Below are 20,379 nucleotides of genomic sequence, written 5' to 3'. Positions count from 1 at the left end.
TTGCTCTGCTCACTACTTCTGGTCTCCTATGAAGAATTGGGCCACAGGGGCAAAATCTGGCTTCTTTTGAGGCTGCCAAAACACCAGTAGGCCCAGCCCCAAAGTGAGGCAAAGTATTAAGTTTCCATGGAAAAATGTTTACCGGGGGAGACAGGAGGGAAGAGGGAAGCAGCAGGATGATTTTTCTCCTTTTCCTCCACTTATAGACAGTTCCAAAGCATGGTGTTATTATATAGCCTGATCAAAGACATCCTTATGGATGTGCCTCTTCATGAAGCAGGCCAGCTTCATCATGCACCACTTGAATTTGTTTAACCTCTTCTCCAACCCACCTCACATTTCCCACTTATTTATTGCTTTTGCGATTGCCTCAGGCTTTGTTTTCCAGTCAACCATGGCCAAGGCTGGGGCGTAATCCTTTAGCTACTGCTTGATAAAATAATTACCAAATCCTTTAAATTCCAACCACATACCAACATTTCCTAACTATACTTTTTTTTTCCAGGCTTTATTATCATTAAGAAAACACTAGATACAAGCAAGAGAAAAAATGGGGAAGAGTTAGTTGAAAAGTAGTACCAGTGGTTTTCTTTCATACATTTATTGATGATTTCTAATTTCTGGGTTTTTTTCTTGCATATTTTTAGCTTTTTTTTTCCTGTAGTGCAGGTATATTCTTTATTTTAAAAACTGTTAAAAGAAAGCAAATGAAAATATTTTATGCTTCATTTTTAAATATTAGATCTATTATTTATTTTTTCTAATGTACTTTAAAATATGTTTTACAAGACTTTTTGTTTTTCACTGTGCTATCTCTCAAGTACAAAACCGGAACTTAGTAGACATTCAACAAATGTTTGAATATGGAAATGTATCGAAGGAAGCTTATGAAATAGGTATTTTACTCATTTCCAAAATATAATTTTGGTCTCAACATCTCTGCCATATTACCTCTTCTTCTATTTTAACACCCTAGACCAAATCCCTATCATCTCTTGCCTAGACAAAAGCATCCTAATTTCAATCACTGCTTCTACACTTGTCCTGCTCCTACTCCAGCTGGCAATCAGAATAATTTGTTAAAAGTTTAAATTAAGGCATCCATAGAGGAAAAAAAGTAAAACCATCTTTTTTTACTGAAAATGATTCTATATGCAGAAAACCCTAAAGACTCTAGCAAAAGGCTACTAGAAATGATAAATGATTTTAGCAGGGTTTCCATATGCCAAATCAATATCAGTAGCATTTCTATACCCCAATAACACACAGGCTGAGAGTCAAATCAAGAACACAATCCCATTTATAATAGCCACAAAGAAAATGAAATACGTGGGAAGACAGCTAACCAAGGAGGTAAAAGAGCTCTACAAGGAGAACTACAAAACACCGCTGGAAGAAATCAGTGATGACACAAATAAATGGAAAAGTGTTCCATGCTCATGGATGGATTAGAACAATTAATATTGTTAAAATGCCCATACTGCCCAAATAAATTTAAAGATTCAACGTTATTCCTATCAAATTACCAATGTCATTCTTCACATAATTAGAAAAAAACAACTCTAAAATTCATATGAAACCAAAAAAGAGCTGAATTAGCCAAAGCAATACAAAGCAAAAAGCACAAAGCCAGAGGCATCATACTAGCCAACTTCAAACTATACTATAAAGCTACCACAGGTAATCAAAACAGCACGGTACTGGACAAAAACAGATACATAGACCAATGGAACAGAATGTAAAACTCAGAAATAAAGCAATACACCTAAAACCATGTGATCCTCAACAAGGTCCAACAAAAATGAGAACAAGCAATGGGGGAAAAACTCTCTATTCAATAAATGGTGCTGGGATAACTGGCTAGTCATATGCAGAAGAATGAAACTGGACACTTACCTTTCACCACATACAAAAATTAACACAATAGGGGTTGAAGATTTAAATGTAAGACTAAAATTATAAAAAATCCTAGAAGAAAACCTAGAAAATGCCCTTCTTGACATCAGCCTTGGTGAAGAATTTATGATTAAGTTCACAAAAGCAATTGCAACAAAAACAGAACTTGAAAAGTGGGACCTAATTAAAGAGTTTCTGCACAGCAAAAGAAACTACCAACAGAATAAACAAACAACCTACAGAATGGTAGAAGATAGGCCCAAATTGTGCATCAGACCAAGATCTAACATCCAGAATCCATAAGGAACTTAAATCAATCAACAGGCAAAAATTAACCCCATTAAAAAGTGGGCAAAATAGATGAACAGACACTTCTCAAGAGAAGACATATAAGTGGCTAACAAACATGTGAAAAAATGCTCATGATCACTAATCATCAGAGAAATGCAAATGAAAACCACAATGAGATACCATCTCACACCAGTCAGAATGGCTATTATTAAGAAGTCAAAAAACAACAGATGCTGGTGAGTCTGTGGAGAAAAGGAAATGCTTATACACTATTGGTGGGAATGTAAATTAGTTCACTATGAAAAGCAGTTTGGATATTTCTCAAAGAATTTAAAACATTTGACTCAGAAATCCCATTGCTGAGTATATACTCAAAGGAAAACAGATCATTAGATCATTAGAGGTACATGCACTCATGTTCATCGCCACACTATTTATAATAGCAAAGACATGGAATCAACCTAGGGGTCCAGCAGTGGTGGATTGAATAAAGAAAATGTGGTACATATACACATGGAATACCATGCAACCATAAAAAATAATAAAATCATTTCCTTTGAAGCAACATGGATGGAGCTGGAGGTCACGATCCTAAGCAAATTAATGCAGGAACAGAAAACCAAATAAGGCATGTTCTCGCTTATAAGTTAGAGCTAAACATTAAGCACACATGGACATAAACATGGGAACAATAGACATAGCGGACTAGTAGAGTGGGGAGAAAGGGAGGTGGATTGAAAAAGTACCTACTGGGTATTACGCTCGCTACTTGAATGCAATATACCCATGTAACAAACCTGCATTTGTACCCCTGTATTCAAAATAAAAGTTGAAATTTTAAAAAAAGTAAATTCAAGTATGCCATTGCACTGCTTAATACGTCTAGAAAAAAACTCAAGCCCCTTATCAAAGCCCATGCAATCTAGCCCCTGCTTGCCTTTGATCTTATTTCCCCCCATTCGCACCAGGTTTTCTTTCCTCCAATAGGTGGCATTCATTTCCATCTGAAGAGATTTGCACATACTGTTCCTTTTGTCTGCAATGCTCAGACTCTGGGTCTTGAAATGACTCATTTTTCTGGTCATTTCAGCCTTACATTAGATATGACATCCTCAGCAAGGTTTTTCCCTAGCAAACCAATCCAATTTAACCCTCTCCCATCCTGTTCCTTATGGTCATTTCTTCTTATAGCGCCCTGGCTTCTGATAGAATTTACTGCTATCTGAAATTATCTTGTTCATCTATTTGTTTAGCTTTTTAAGTATTCGGACATGGCTTTTGTTTCCTCACCCAGCATAGAGACACTAGAATGTACACTCTGGGCAGGCGGGCATTATTTGAATTTTGTACAGCACTTGAAACAGTGCCCTGCCTGCACCAGCTGCTGAATATATACTTGTCTCTGTTGGCTAAGGTAGCACTGGCATTTTGTAAGTTCCTTTTAAAGTTCTTTCATCTTAGAAATGTTACTCTAAAACCTCACACAGCTTTAATCTGAATCCAGTGAAAGATAAAGAAAAGCTAATGAAACCCTTTCTTAAGAAGAGTGCTGCATCACAAAACTAAATAATATTCGGCTATTTATTTGGGGAAAAATTGGTTAAGTGGTAAGAAGACCCTTAGGAAGAACGAACTTCACTGCTTAAAATTCTCACGTTGTTTTGCTTGTTGATAACGTTTTTAAAATGCACATACAAATCTTTCTGGAATTTCAAAATGCATTAGTACTTTTATATTTTGTGGTCAGTGTTTTCTACATCTAGTGAAAGTCTTCAAGTTGAGATAATCCTGGTTCAGGTTTTCTTGGAAGCAAATACTTGATATATTTCTCTATAACATAAGACTGAGTTTCCCCAAAGCAATTTCATCAAGTTAATGGCTCCACTGTGCTCTAAAAGATCTTTCTTCCCCATTGCTTTTATCAGGAACTTGACATCATCAGACAGTAAATCAAGAGGCACTGACAAGTGAGGCTGAGTGATGGTCCCTGCCTAGGATTTGGAATCTTTACATGAAATAGGGACTCTAACCACCAGCGACAAAGAAGTCAGGGAGACTTGTCTCTAGGAAGCACTTCTAGGAAACAGGAATTCAGGTCAGTGATCAAAATTATTAATAGCTTTGGAAGCTACATTAACATTTTAGTTTCTTCTAACTTATTTGCTTGCCACCCTCCCAAAACACACAGAACTTTTATGCACCCTTAAAAGTAACACAAAGTAGAATTATATATATCCCAGTTCATTGCCATGGGATTTTGCTATAAGAACATTCTCCTTAGTAGAAATAATTTTTTTATTGTGAAACCATCACTACAAAACTTCTTTCTAATGTTTTCTTTATTTTTCTGTGGAAGAAGGTGCTCTATAGAGAGTCAGTGAAATTACTGGCCTTCGTATTGGTTTGCCTGCAGATGGAATTAAGACACTTTAGTGTGCCCTTCAGTCCAATGCTACCACTTCCTGGTCGTGTTTAAATTGGTTTTAATTGCTTTAGTGTCTGCTGATGGCAATGTCCATGTTAAACAATGATTGCGGGACATGCGAAAATGTTTTTACTAATGTTTTTGTCTTGAGTCTCCAACGCTGCCTTTATGGAGGGGAAATAGGAATAAGATATTGGACATGTTCTGTGCGCACTGAATAAAACATTTAAATGTAGTTGTTTTGGAGAAGACATAATGTTCAGATGTCTTAATTGCTTTGTATTTTTACTTTTCTTTAGTGTACTCTGACTATAGTGAGCTTCACTTTGCAGTAGAACACAACTTTTAAATTTCCTTTTATATCACAGCTAGTTGGTAGGAAGGAAAGACAGATATGGGTCCATTTTTCTATTTAATCCTTGGAGTAGCATAAAAATAAAAACTTCCTAGTCTTATTCTTTAGTCCCTTTGCTCCACAAAGTAAAATAATTTCGTACACATTTGATCACTCCACAACAATAAATTAACAGGTAAAATATCATTTTTAGAAGTCAAGTTCCAGATATTTAATTATGGATTTAAAGATTTCTGATCAACCAGTTTAATGATGTCTGTTCTCTAACTGAAGTACCATATTTACCTATAAAAATGGACTTATTTATTATCTTCTTGTTTCCTGTGTTTATTTAAAAAATTGAGCACATGCTCACTGTTTTCTGACTCTGTTTCCCTTACAAAGAAAAAAAGTACTGATATGTTTGGTCTTCACTTCATGTTCTAGTAATCTTAAGATTTTTGGCCTAGGTTTATTATACTCACTAGTAAGATAAACTATCTTGCTCAGTTCTGAGCAGCATGTGCAACCACAATTATTCCTTAAAATATGTAAATACTGAGACTAGCTCTCCTCACTCTAAAATAATCTTATGTTCTCAATAACTTTTCTCTGTCTCCAAGAAGACATGAGAATTTTGGGCCCCACTGCTGAGAGTAGAATAATTAGAATTTTCTTGCAGAGTAAACTTCGTACTTACTATCCTTTAAAATAGTAGAAGCAGTGAAAAGTAATGCAAGCATGAGAAATACATACTGCAGATAAATTATTCTTTCTAAAAACTTTATATGATCAAATTCTGCTTTATTTATTCTTAGTCTTAAAGTATTATTCTTTTCCCAAAGTAAAATCAGTTGGCAAATGTTTTGTAGATTTATTAGTATATCTAGATACTGAATTTTAAAAACAACCATTTTAAGTACTTAGCATTTGCTTAGAGATGCCTGATGCATAACTGTGCAGCTTTATATCACCCAGTGCCTGTATCTTTGAGTACATTTCTGTGTAACCCATATGCCACTAGGTTTCACCAACTCTGGGCATTAGTGATTTGTGTTAGCTACACCATTGCTATATTTTGTTAATTTGACTTTTTCCCGTCTACACTGTAAAACACTTATCTTCCCCATACAAAGCTCTCATTCAGTGTGAACCAGTGGGAATAATTACCAATGTGACCTCAGAGGAGAATCTAAGTAGACAGTGAGGCTTGGATCCTGAAGGCATCCTTACCTGGAAAACTGCCCACTCCACATTCATAATTGACTTGATTGTGCCTTCTGCCTAAAAGGTCATATCCATACTATGGAGCTGCCTACATCTGCCTTAAAGCCTCAGTATAGTATTCCAGTTTTAAATAAGCCCTTCGCCCTATGCTCATTCCACCTGCTTTATTTCTAAACTGATGACAGAATTCATTCACCAGAATGAACACTGATCTATAAAACCTCACAGATATAGGAATTGGACTATAATTTACATCAGTTCTTCCTGTTGTGCCTTCTTTGGAAGCCTAGTTTCCATTATTCCCCTTTTGGTGAGTGCCAGATTTACTTTGGGATAATTACTTCTTCTCATTTTTGTATAGTCAAGATGTCTTGCTCTCTGCTGGCTGAGGGGAAGAGAAAATGACTCAGGTGGGGCCACCTTGATTTTTTTTTTTCTGTCTCCCAAGACTAAGAACTTGAGTAGAGTGAATACGAGGAAAAAAGTGGTGGCACTCAAACTGGTCTGCTACTGGGAATCTTTATAGCCTTGTTTTTATCTTTTTTTTTTTTTTTCTGAAGTCATCTTCTTTAGCCTTCTCATCAATTTTGAACTACAAAATATTCTTGCAGTACATTATTTTCTGCTTAGCAAGTCAGAGTTGATTTTTATTGTTCATATCCAAATTATCCAAGCTGAAATATGTGCTTTCTTGAATATAACTCTGAACTGCATATATATTCTTTATGGAATTTATTCAATATAATTATTTCTGAATTAGCACTTTGGGGTAATTTTTGACAGTTTCAGAGATGGTTTCACAGGCGGACCTGCCAGCTTATATTTTAGGCCTACTTAAAGAGAAGAGTGAATTAACAGAACATATTTCTGGTCATGCAATAAATATTTTTTTTTGTTGAGAATGATAGTAAGAGGAGTTAAAAAAATAAATAAATAAATGACAAATACTTTTGGTGCCCATAAAGAGTATATTTTTATGTTTGACTATGAGGGAGATATTATGTGATAAAAGAGATAAATCTCCATACTGAAGAAAGTATTAGACACAACTGTAGAAAGTTAAATAAAAATGTATGTCTTTATAAATTATAGTACAAAAATGCAAAAAAAAATCATAGGGCAATCATATGATCCATTGCCAAATGAAGGCTAGAGATAACAGATGCTGTGATGTCAGAGGGAGCTATGATACCCGTGTGCCAAAGTTATCTGGAAAAGTTTCGTAGCAGCCTAGAGGAGATTGGATTAAACTAGGCCCAAAAGGATAAGGTGTCCAGTGAGTATCTCCCAGTCCTGCAAAGGATGCCAAACCACAAGAAGGGGACAGCTCTAAAGGGTACATAATATTATAACAATACCCTTGAACTGGCCTTTCTGATGACAAAGTGATACCTCATTTAATTTTTTCTTCATCCACCAATTAAACTCTCACGTTTGCTTTCTGACTTGCTCAGATTGTCTGATTTGGTAAGTCATTTTATCAAATTGCAGAGTTCTTAATTCTCCCACTTTAGCTGCAAGTTGAGAATTGCCTTCTTCCAATATTGATTTTGGAGTGTCCTAGTAATGCCCTTATTCTCACTGGCTCCTCTCCTGAAATAATTGGCTCCTCTCTTTTTGAGCAGCATCTGCTGGGCACATGCCAAGCTTCTCTCCTTGACAGTCTCCAAGGGCTGTACTCAGATAACCGGGAGGACTTGGGTAGTCTGAGGGAAAGACACTCAGAGTGATAAAGTAAAGAGAAAACTGCATAAGCCAAAGGATAGATGCATAAAAGTATATAATACATTCAGGGGAGCAGCCCTGACTGATTGGAGTGACAGGATGAAATGGGGGAATAGCAGAGGATTAAAATAATAAAACAGGTTAGAGCTAGTTTATGAGTCTAGCACCCAAATAATGTCTGGTTTTCATTCTGTAGGTAAGGGGAGCACAGTCAATGTCTGTAATCAGCACCATCTATACGAACATTGGGCTTTAGAAAGATTCATTTGGAAATATTATGCCAAATAGATTGAAAACAGGAAGCTCTTGCAATGACCTAGATAGGAAGAGATGAGGACCTTGGCTGAGATAGTGACAATGAGGATGAAAATAAGTGACTGACATTCAAAGGCATACTAATGTTCTTGAGAGCCCCAAATGGTTTTTATTGTGCTGTGCTTACGTAGAATAAATTACCAATAACTATTCTGAAGCTAGTTATTTTGTAGTTTTAATTAAAGCTTTTCAAGATCCCTTTATTAAGGCAAGGAAGGTACACAAATCACTGAAGTGAGCCTTGGAAAATAAGATAGCATTCATGTTGCTGCCGTATACAGAAAGACAAATGCCATGTAATTTTCCATTGATCCTGAACAGGGAAGAGTTGGCAAATAAGCCTTACACAATAGAGACAGGCCTGGGTGTGCCCCTCCCTGTATTGTCATCACCACTGTCATCTTCCACCTCCCGCTTTTGGGTGCATGGGCATAATGTCCAGGGGAGATGGTCCGGTTTGTTTAATGTATTCTTGTAAAGGTATTTTCTTTTTCTTTTTTTTTTTTTTTTTGATAAGCTAGAGTATATCTCTTTTCTCTGCTGATAAAACTCATAATTAGTTTAATTTTAAAAAGTTTAGACAAAAATGAAATTCATAAAAGTATAAAAAATTAGAAAAAAACATAGCCAATCCTAGCACCTAGAAATATTAGTATATGGTATATATGTTTCTAGATATCTTAAATGAATTTACATATACATTAACTTATAAGATTTTTTAAAAGATGAAAAATGCTTAAAATACATAGAAATATTTTCAACCCCCTTTTGGGAAATATTTTCAAAAACATATATATACACTTATTCTAATTATGACTATATGAAGAGTACATCAATGTGAGGTAGCTTAGGATGGAACTTTGAATCTCATGGGGGCCTGCCCTTAGGACCAGAGAGCTAGTTTAATAAACGTTTGTAATTGAGGTTTTCTATATGCATTTTGTTTAGGAGTGTCTTCTCCAGTAGAATTGACATTTGGAAGTAGGACCACCTAATGGTTTTGTCTTTGGTACTGCTAAGAAGCAGCATGCAAAAGCCAGGTTTATTCTTCTGTTTGCCCCAGTGAAATAAATAAAATTAAATAGCATACACCCCATCCATATCCGGCCCTGGGAATGGGACTCTTTAATCAACATCAATGCCTTCGCTGCTGATAGAGCGAGAGACAGAGAGAGAGAGAGACACAGAGAGAGAGATATCTGTGAGATGAACCAAATACAGCACTGAACTAACTGACAGCTGACAGTTTTAATAAATAAATTCTTTTAGGTTACTGTATTACACCACGACCCTAACCAGACCACATGAAAACACAAACATCAAATTTATCTACATAGAAAAAAAATGACTGGAAGGAAATTCCCTTTTCTCAAGGGAATATGACTTCATTTTTTTCTTCTTTTTGGGTTTCTGTGTTTTTCAAATTTCAACAGAGAATATGTTATGCTTGCAATCTGTAGAATTAATAGTTGATATTAAGGGAATAACAATAGATATTGTGGAAATGTGTGTTTCTGCACCACAATATGTTCTCCAAATAGGCAATTCAGATCCCTTTGAAATGACTAGTGTGCTTTGTCTGGCCTGGTGTAATGTGTTTAAGAAGCATGCCTGAGCTGGCCAGACTGCAGCGGACTGGTTTGTGATCAAAGACTAGTGAACCTGTACTGAGATTTGATTCATGGATGCTCTAACTTTAGTTTATATCAAACCAGCAACAAACAGCATAAAAGATAAAAAGCTGATACAGATACAAATGAGTGAGAAGATGCAGCTCCTCACAGCCTTTTTCATTCTGGTCGCACACACAATGAGCCACCTATAAGCTGAGCACGCAACCCATGAGGTCACAGGAGTCCAGAGCTGTGGGCTGGCTGCCTTTCATATCTTTGGAGGCCAAGTCACGATTTAAGACTTACCCACTGTCATACAGCACGTTCCTTCCTGTTGACAGGTCCATACTTTCTAGATCCATTTCTTATATTTTCCATTTTTAATTTTTAATTTTTGTGAGGACATAGTAAGTATATATATTTATGGGGTACATGAGATGTTCTGATACAGACATGCAATGCATAATTATCACATCATGGCAGATTGGGTATCCAGCTCCTCAAGGATATATCCTTTATGTTACAAACAATCTAATCATATTCTTTTAGTTATTTTACAATGTACGATTAAATTATTATTGGCTATAGTCACCCTGTTGTGCTATCAAACACTAGGTCTTATTCATTCATTTAAACTGTTTGTCTCTTCCCCTCAGACCCCTCACTCCCCACTATCCTTCCCAGCCTCTAGTAACCATCCTTCTACTCTCAAACTTTGTGGGTACAATCGTTTTAATTTTTATATTCCCACAAATAAGTGACAACATGGATGTTTGTCTTCCTGTGCCTCGCTTATTCATTTAACATAATGACCTCCAGTTCCATCCATGTTGCTGCAAATGACTGAATTCATTCTCTTTTTTTTTGCGGCTGAATAGTACCCCATTGTTTATAAGAACCATATTTTCTTAATCCATTTATCTGTTTAAAAACATTTGGGTTGCTTCCAAATCACGGCTATTGTGAACAGAGCTGTAGCCAACATGAGAGTGCATGTATCTCTTTGATATATTCATTTTCTTTCTTTTGCATGTATACCCAACAGTGGGGTTGCTGGATCGTATGGTAGCTCTATTTTTGGTTTTCTGAGGAATTTTCAAATGGTTCTCCATAGTGATTGTACTAATTTACATTCCCACCAACAGTGTATGAAGGTGTCCTTTTCTCCACAGCCTCACTAACATTTGTTATTGACTGTCTTTTGGATGTAAGCCATTTTAACTGGGGTGAGATGTCATCTCATTGCAGTTTTGATTTGCACTTTTCTGATGATCAATGATGTTGAGTACCTTTTCATGTGCCTGTTTGTCATTTGTATGTCTTCTTTTGAGAAATTTCTATTCAAATATTTTATCTATTTTTTATTTAGATTATTCGATTTTTTCAAATAGAGATATTTAAGTTCCTTGTATATTCTGATTATTAATCCCTTGTTAGATGGGTAGTTTGCAGAATAGAGAGCTCAGAACCAAATACACATACCTACAGTAAACTCATTTTCAACAAAGGTGCCAAGAACATGCAATGTGGAAAAGGCAGTCTCTTCAATAGATGGTGTTGAAAAAACTAGATATCTATCTGCAGACAAATAAAACTAGACCCCTATTCTTCACTATATCTAAAAATCAAATTAAAATCAATTAAATAATTAAATATATGAATTTAAACTATGGAACTGCTACAAGAAAACGTCAAGGAAACTCTCCAAGACTTTGATCTGGGCAAAGATTTCTTGAGGAATACCCCAAAAGAACAGGCAACCAAATCAAAGATGGACAAATGGGATCACATCAAGCTAAAAGAAAAACTGCACAGCAAAGGAAACAGTGAACAAAGTGGAGAGACTACCCGCAGAGTAGATCCATTTCTCTTCATCAATCCTACAGGTGGCCTTTTACAGTGAGGTCCATGGAACTTAAATGTGTTTACTGAGATGTTCCTGACTTGGCCTCTCTCACTGTTCTTTTAAGTACAGATATCTGTGCTGTGTAAGTACTGTGTCAATATAAAATAAATCCCCAGAAAGCCAAACATTGTTAAGATGTGTCCTAACAATTGGGGTGAGGAAAAGGATTCAGACACATGAAATTTAAACAATGACCAAAGTAAAATTCTCAGTGAAGAAGTTAGTCAAGTTTATGAAAGTTTTCTGAATAAAAAGTTATGTTATTCTTTTTGACTCATACTAATTTATTTGTGCAGTATGAGACTTAACTGCATTTTGTAATATGGTAAGTCTATTTAAATGGCCAGAAGATGGAGCCATTATATAAAGAATTTTAAAAACTTACATTCCCCCAAAAAAACTACATTTCTCTTTTTACTAAATAATTATTTTAAGACATCTTATGGAAAGAGTAGTCTGAATATCTTTTTGCTTTTAACAATGAAAAAGAAGTAATATTTTATCCTCACATATGCAGAGAAGTAATATATTTTTAGGCAATTAGCACCTACATAAGTGAGCATATTCATGGAGGATTCATTGCTTCTGTCCTCAATAAGTGAATTATATTAGGAGAGATACCTGTAAGGTAATAATAGAATAAGCTGTTGCATGTTTATACTGTAGAATTATAATCACATTGGTTACTTTGGACCCTGGAAAACTTTATCAAGCAAGTGGCATATGAGCTGCTACTCTTTAACAATATTATTTGGGATTCTCATATAACAGGTAATCTGGGACTGTCTTCTGACAATGAGAAGTGCTCTGATTTAAAAAAAATCTATTGTTTACCATCTATAAGCAACATCTTCCTCATACATTAATAATAATTCTTCTCTGTGACCTTTTGAGCGTTTCCAAACATTTTCCAAGTTCTTTCATATACTGCTCATAATAATCTATACTTAGCTAGAACAGGAGACAAAACAAAGAAGTTAAATGTCATATTTAATTAAGATCACACAGTCAGTAAGTAGCAGAGACTGAGACGCAAAGAGGCACTGACATAGAGGAGAAACTCATAGAGGCACTGTCTACTGGATTTCTCAGCTGGCACTCTAACTTCTACAGTTCAGCACATGCTTGAAACGAACTAGCAACTTGAGGAAATGAGTGCTTTCTGGATGGGTAAGTTTTAGGAGGACACATTAAAAGTTATGTGTAAAGAATATAGAACCTAGGAATTAAAATCCAGAGCGGATTGAGGGGAGAAGATGGCCAACTAGATTGAGCCGGGAAGATACGCTCCCAACAAGAGAAATTAAAATATCAACTAAGCCATCACACTTTGAACATATCTTTTGAGAGAAAACACTGAAAGTAAATAGAGAGGCGATGCAGACAACAAGGTGGAAGAGGGAGGAAGCTGAGACCCTGCACGGAGTTGCCAAATGTCAGAACCGGCTCCCAGCCCTGAACAGGTCCTAAGGAAGTCAAAGAACTGCAGGGCAACACGCTCCCAGCTACAAGAGATCCCACGACCTCCACAGGCATTGGAAAGCTTGTTTGGAGGTCCTAGCAGGGGAGCGCAGCTACTTGTATATCCTTGACCGAAGACTGGTTCTCCTCTATCCTTCTGTTGGAGATGGTCATCCTCTTCGGTGGAGCGGGCAGCTTTGGGAGGTTAGCACCTGGGGCGGTGAAGGAGGAAGGGGACACCTGCCTAGCCAGCCAGATCAGCCAAATCAACCCTGGCGATCAATGGGCCTGGTCCCAACACCCAAACGTTTGAGCACACAGATAAGGAATATTGAGCTGAAATCCGTCGCTAAAGTTCAAGGGGAGGAGGAGCCCCTACTCTCAGAGCACTAAGAAAAGAGAGGCATATATGCTCGTGGGCCGGCGCCGTACCTGAGTGTGCCTTCCTCCACAAGACCAGCCCGGGATGGGTGCAGCCTGCTTGTGAGCTCCGCCTGCGGGAGTCCCACAGATGGGAACAATTTGTTAATTGTTAACAAATTGTTAACCTAGTGATCCGGGTGCAGAATGCTTGGGACAAAACTAGCTGGTTTGGTCCAGCTACTGGGGCAGACCCCGGAAAGAGACCCCGGAAAGAGACCCGGAAAGAGCGTGAGCTGGGCAGACCCCACAACTGTCTGTTGGGCAAAAAACCCTGGGCCATGGGGGCCACACTGGTTGCACAACCATGGCAATCCTGCCCTACCCAGGGATCCTCCACCTTTGACCCACTGCATCAACACATAAACCACAGATGTACCCTACAACCTGCCCTGACTCTGCCAAGTACAGAGGACCAGTGGGCACCTAAGGTTGTTACGTTGCTGTGAGATCCAGGGAGCTGGATCATAACCTAACAACCTTCAATTAGGGCCACCCCTAAGGAACGGAGGAGTGCAGCCAACCAGGGCCCCTCGGGCTAAGGAAAGGCGAGTGCCGCCCAATGATTGGAGGGGGTCCCCGCAAGGCCCATGGACTTGGTGACAGGGTCATCTCTTGCCTCCCCCATCGCCCATACCCGAGAGAACTGCTGCAAATGCACTGAAATACAAAATAGGTGAGCGCGTTTCTGCCAGCCCTTACTATTAATATTACGCGCCGTCGCCATCTACTGGATCAAGCCTGGATTACACCACCAAATAAAAACTCCCAGCACGCATTGCTGGTGAAACCCAATGTAGGAATCTAGCCACAAAAAAAGATCATGCACAGAGCCTAGGCCTTTGAAAGTACCAAAAAAAAAAAAAAAAAAAAAATGAAGCCAGTAGACTATACTCAACGTAAACCAAAGTCAAACCCTCTAGGGATACAATATAAAAACAAAAGCTTCATCTAAGTGACAGCAACTTCCAAAAGGTGTAGGAACACCAGCCCTGACAGATACAGAATTCAGAATCTGGATGGCAAAGAAGGTCAGTGAGATTCTGGAGAAGCTGAAACACAATCCAAGGAAGCAAGTAAGACATTCCAAGAGTGGGAAGATGATATAACCATTTTGAGAAAGAACCAAATGGAATTTCTGGAATTGAAAAACTTACTACAGGAATTTTATAATATACTCGGAAGTATTAACAACCTAATAGACCAACATGAGGGAAGAATGTCAGATCCCGAAGACTGGTCCTTCAAATAAATCCAGACAAAAACAAAGAAAAAAAAAAAGAATTTCAAAAGTTAACAAAACCTCTGAGAAATATGGGATTATGTAAAGAGAACAAACCTATGACTCGTTGGCATTTCTGAGAGAAAAGGAGAATGTAAGCAACTTGGAAAACATATTTGAGGACGTAGTTCACAAAATTTTCCGCAATCACTAGAGGCTGATATGCAAATTCAAGGAATCCAGAGAACACCTGTGAGATACAACAGCAGCCCCCAACCTCTTTGGCTCCAGGAACCGGTTTAGTGGAAGATAATCTTTCCATGGACTGGGGAGGTGGGTATGGTTTTGGGATGATGGGAACACATTATATTTATTGTGCACCTTATTTCCATTATTATTACATTGTAATACATAATGAAATAATTATATAACTCACCATAATGTAGATTCAGTGAGAGCCCTGAGCTTGTTTTCCTGCAACCAGAGGTCCCATCTGGGGATGATGGGAGACAGTAACAGATCATCAGGCATTAGAGTCTTATACGGACCATATACTAGATCCCTAGCAAGCACAATTCATTTCTGATGACAGGTTCAATCGTACTCTAAACTTCAGCATCACACAATATACCTTTGTAACAAAACTTTGTGCCCTCAGAATCTAAAATAAAAGTTGAAAAAAAAAAACAAAAAAAAGTAGAGCAATTTCCATTGGTTATCAAACTTATCTGCACATTAGAATCACCCCTGGAGCTTCTAAAAATTTCAACACACTCAGCTACACCCCAGATTAATTTAAGTAGAATCTATGGGAAGAGACACAGGCATGGGTTTTTAAGGTCTCCAGGTGATTGTAACATGCAGTAAAGTTTGAGAAACAGGGCTCTTAACCAGCATTTTCTCAGCTGTCGTGCATATACAAATCCTTGGCATCTAGAGAGCCCCTACTAAGTGTGGTTACTAGACAAAAAGCCTCAGTATTACCTGGAGATTGTTAGAAATGCAAATTTTGAGCCCCACTGTGTATTTATTGAATCTGAATCAGAACCCCTGGGGTACATGCCAGCATTCTGTGCGTTAAAGTTCTCCAGCTGATTCTAATGTGTGCAAATGTTTAAGAATTAATGGTCTCACTTGGGACCGTTCTCCTCCTCCTCCTCCTTTTTATTGCTGGCAGGTGGAAGTGACACCATCTTCCAAAGGCAAGGAACTTTATTACTTCATTGATAGTTTTATCCTGGAAACTGATCTATCTTTTGTTTTTCACCAGAATTTCTAAACAAATAGGCACAAGCTGTTTGATATTGGGTCACTTTTTGTTTCAATGGCTGGTCCCCTTGATGTCTAAAACGTTCGTGTTTTAGGAGGGTGTCGAAAAAGGGAACTAGCAAAGAAGGGAAAAAAGAGGAGAGAGCATTTCCAAGACTTTGTTGGTGCACTGAACTCTAATCTACTTTTAGAATTCTCATTCCAACTAAATATGTACTACACATATAGTTGACACTAAAAATAAAATTTGCATCATCTGTGAGACATCTAGGATGTTCGGAAAATAACTATGATCTTATGAAGCAGCTTGACATTGACAATACTCTTGTTTTGTTTGTTGCTTTGTTTCTGGTGGTTTTTTTTATTATTACTCCCTGAAACAAATGAAAGATGTGGTATCTGGAGTCAGATCTGAATTTGAACCTTGATTTTACCCCTTTTGTGATGTGTATCCGAGCATGTTACCCTAGTTTATTTCCTCATCTCTCACAGGTAACTGACAAATTAGTTTTTAGCATTGTGCTAAGATAGGAGAGACTGAACATAAAACGCCTCACGTTATTCTTGGCACCTAGTAGATGTCAGTGATGTGCTGGAGCCTTCTTGGGCCAGCTGGAGAGAGCAATGGTGCACGGCTCCTTCCAAGTCTATGTTCAGTGACTTCAGATCATTTGCTGGAATTTAGCCATGGGGTGAGTATTTACACCACAGAAATAGGCAAAAGATACATACAGATAAGGCCTTATTCTCCAGGAGAGCCAGTTGCTTTACATTTACCAGTACACCATTGGTAGACATTCCTTTCGTGGTTATCTGTTGATGGGTAGATTTCAGAAGGTAATTTGTTTTTCTCTCATGAAACAAAAATAGCAAAGCATAGCCCAAATAGGAAGATGTCACAGAAAGGCTCCAGGAAAGCCCTTCCTGAGATCACTCTCTTACCATATATCTATTATGTATTCTCAGGATTTCTCTCAAATTCTCAGACTCATGGAAAAGGTGACACTAAATTATGAGCAGACACGGACATTTTTTGTGAGATTAGTTCATCAGAGGTTTTCCTTCTAAGCCAAACTGACTGAGTTCAGGGATCTGAAAAACACAATTTAACTAATGAGCATCTGTTGGCTGTAAGGCCATCTAGGGATGAAGATAGCTAAAGCAAACAATGTCTGTAGCTCATGGGGTTACATTTATCAATGTAGAGGAGACAAGTAAAAACGTAATCAACTTTCCATAATTTTAGATAATAGTAAATTGTAGATGAAAATAAAACAGTTTAATTTGGTAAACAGTTAGCAGGGCAGTGGAATTGCTTTAAGTAGGCTGACCCGGAAAGGCTTCTCTAATAAGGAACTATTTCAACTAACTCTAAAAGGATGCAGCTGTGTTCTGAATCAGAGGCACATTCCGGGTGACGAAGAGCAAGAGAAAGCCCCTGAAGCAAGAATAAACTTGTTTTCAAGAACAGAAAGCAGGTTAGTAGAGCTGAGGCACCGTGAGTTTAAGAGGTTGGTGTGACATGGAGCAGCAGCACAGTCAAGCAGGGAACAGATCACGTAAAGCCCTTTAGAGAGTGAAGTCTGCTTTTTATGCTAGATGCAATTGGGAGTTCTGAAAACCGTAAGAAGCACTGGGGGTCATGGAGACAGTAGCCTGATCTCCAATAGAGTTTTAAAGGATCACTCTGATTGCTCTGTGAAGAATACATTTTAGAAAGTCAAAAGTGGAGCCAAAAGACCAGTTAAGTGGCTACTACAATAGTCTAGGTAAAAGATATAATAGTGGCTTGGACACGGGGGCAGGTGGTCTAGATGAAAAGGGTAGATTTGGGATATATTTTTCGGGTTGAATCAGTAGCGTTCGTTGATGGATTCGATGTTTATGTAAGGGAAGAAAACAAGAATGTGCATATATATATAAAATATTTGTTTTAGAAACAGTGTAGATACTATGCCCATCAGTTAATTTCTAGTCTGAGGTAGTTCATAAAGGGAATGAGCTATCTAAGCAATAAAGGAAAGAAAAATGTTTAGACTTATTGCAAGTTAGAAAATATAAAGCTGTTCATAGTGCATCCTGTTTCAAGCCATGTCTCCAAATATAAATGATTAATGCATTTGTGGTGTATTGAAGTTCTCAGATGGCTTTGTATTGTTGGTAAAATGCAATTACAATGCAGTGGGAAAATAATGTTTCAATTAGATTAGCAAATAAATTACTCTTATATAAAGTAATTAAAACATTATCTAAGTTTGCAAACTTAGGTCTCAGGCTTAATGAGTCTTTTTGAATATTTATTTTCCGTTTCCCTGCTACTTTTTTTGTCCTTTATAGTTTTTCTCTGGGAAGCTCTAGAAAAGAAGGAGAAAAAAATATTTTGGAAGCCCAAATTTTATTAAAATGATGTTAGTTTTTATGACTCTCAAGCAAAGCTATAGGAGATTCCTAGCCAGGAGATCATTTAGTGTACATTTAGTATCTAACAATTAGATGTTCAAGTATCCTGAAAAAAATCCTGATAAACTGTTTGTTGGGTAAAATTTAATAAATAATTTTATGAATGCAAAGCCAAGCTTATAAGAAATTCAAGAAAATTTTCAGGAACAAAAAAGCAAAAGAGAAGCAAGAAACAGAGTGGTAAGGTGACATAGCTGTAACTCCCTGGGGATGGTGGCTGATTTCAGTAACTCAGGAGCTTGTTTGTTATTGTTGTTTATTACTTTATTGGGATATAATAAGTACATAGTACATTAAGAAAATTGTACAGTTCAAATATACATATTTATACTCCTAAATAAACACTACCTAGGTTAGGATACAAAACATTCCTATTACCTAAGAACTGTCCCTTATGCCTCTCTATGCCAATAACTCCCCCAAAGTTACCACTCTTCTATTAGCATAAATAAGTTTTGCCTGTCATTAAGCTTCATAAATTAATTCAAACAATATGTAATCTTTTGTGTCTGGCTTCTTTTGCTTATAATTATGTTTGTGAGATTCCCTATGTTTTTCCATGTTTTACATGTATCAGTGAAATGTTTTTTCTTACTGTTGCATACCACTTAAGAGCTAGGATCACAGCCTGGCATGGTGGCTCACGCCTGTAATCCCAGCACTTTGGGAGGCCGAGGCGGGCGGATTGCCTGAGCTCAGGAGTTTGCGACCAGCCTAGGCAACATGATGAAACCCCATCTTTACTAAAAAAAAAAAAAAAAAAATTAGCCAGGCATGGCGATGTGTGCCTGTAGTCCCAGCTACTCAGGAGGCTGAGGCAGGAGAATTGCTTGAACCTGGGAGGTGGAGGTTGCAATGAGTGGAGATATTACCACTGCACTCCAGCCTGGGGGACAGAGTGAGACTCTGTCTCAAAATAAATAAATTAATTAATTAATTAAAAAAAATAAAGAGCTAGGATTCATTCTGTCACTCAGGATGGAATGCAGTGGCATGATCATAACTAACTGCATCTTCAAACTCCTGGGCTCAAGCAATCCTCTTGCCTCAGCCTTCTGAGCAGCTGGGATTATAGGCACAAGCCTGGATTCCCTTGTTGTATACCTATACCTCAATATTTATTCTTTCTAATCTTGATGGATGTTTGGATTGTTGCCAGTTTCAGACCGTAATGAGTATATTATCTGTGAATATTCACATACATGTTTTTGATGACTATAAATACTCCTTTCTGTGCATATATACCAGTGATAGAATTTCTGGTCATGAATATATATGGCTAGCATTAATAGATACTGACAAACATATCTTCAAAGTAGTTGTCCAGATATATATTCTTACAAGAAATATATGACAGTTTCTTTTGCTCCACATCTTTGAAAACACTTATTGTCAGTTTTTTTTTTTTAATTTAGTTATTCTGGTGGTGGTCTAGCAATATTTCATTACTATTTTCACTTGCATTTCTCTGATGAATAACTCAAAAAATAAGAAAAAGACTGACATCCCAATGCACTAAGTTAGCATTTATGTTTGTCATTTTACTAAATATTGTCTTTGTGTCTTGGTTCTTTTTCCTTCTCTAGTTCCCCCATTCTTTGTATTAAATAGATTTCTACTCCATTATTTTAATCCTGGTTTTTTTTTTTGCTATTTTTAAATTATATTTTGCTATTTTTTTGTTATTTTCTTAGTGGTTGCCCTGGAGATTACAATTAATATTTAACTTATAGAAATATAGTTTGGATTCCTACCAGTTTAATTTCAATAGTATACAAAATGTTTTGCTCCTCGCTTTCTCTCCTCACTCATTTG

The 20,379-nt window shown here is 37.2% G+C and overlaps 1 long non-coding RNA gene across 1 annotated transcript in view; it reads left to right on the top strand.

Annotated features, from left to right (window-relative positions):
- The window catches only part of LOC134731424 (uncharacterized), a 423,644-nt gene that overhangs the window by 218,809 nt on the left and 184,456 nt on the right, over positions 1-20,379 (top strand). Inside the window, exon 8 of the long non-coding RNA XR_010113657.1 lies at positions 4,113-4,282. This is a non-coding gene — a long non-coding RNA (uncharacterized lncRNA). The remainder of the gene's footprint in view (positions 1-4,112; positions 4,283-20,379) is intronic.

The sequence above is a fragment of the Symphalangus syndactylus genome, chromosome 9, assembly GCF_028878055.3.
Source record: "Symphalangus syndactylus isolate Jambi chromosome 9, NHGRI_mSymSyn1-v2.1_pri, whole genome shotgun sequence".
Lineage (NCBI taxonomy): Eukaryota > Metazoa > Chordata > Mammalia > Primates > Hylobatidae > Symphalangus > Symphalangus syndactylus.
This window is presented reverse-complemented; position numbering and strand designations above follow the sequence as displayed.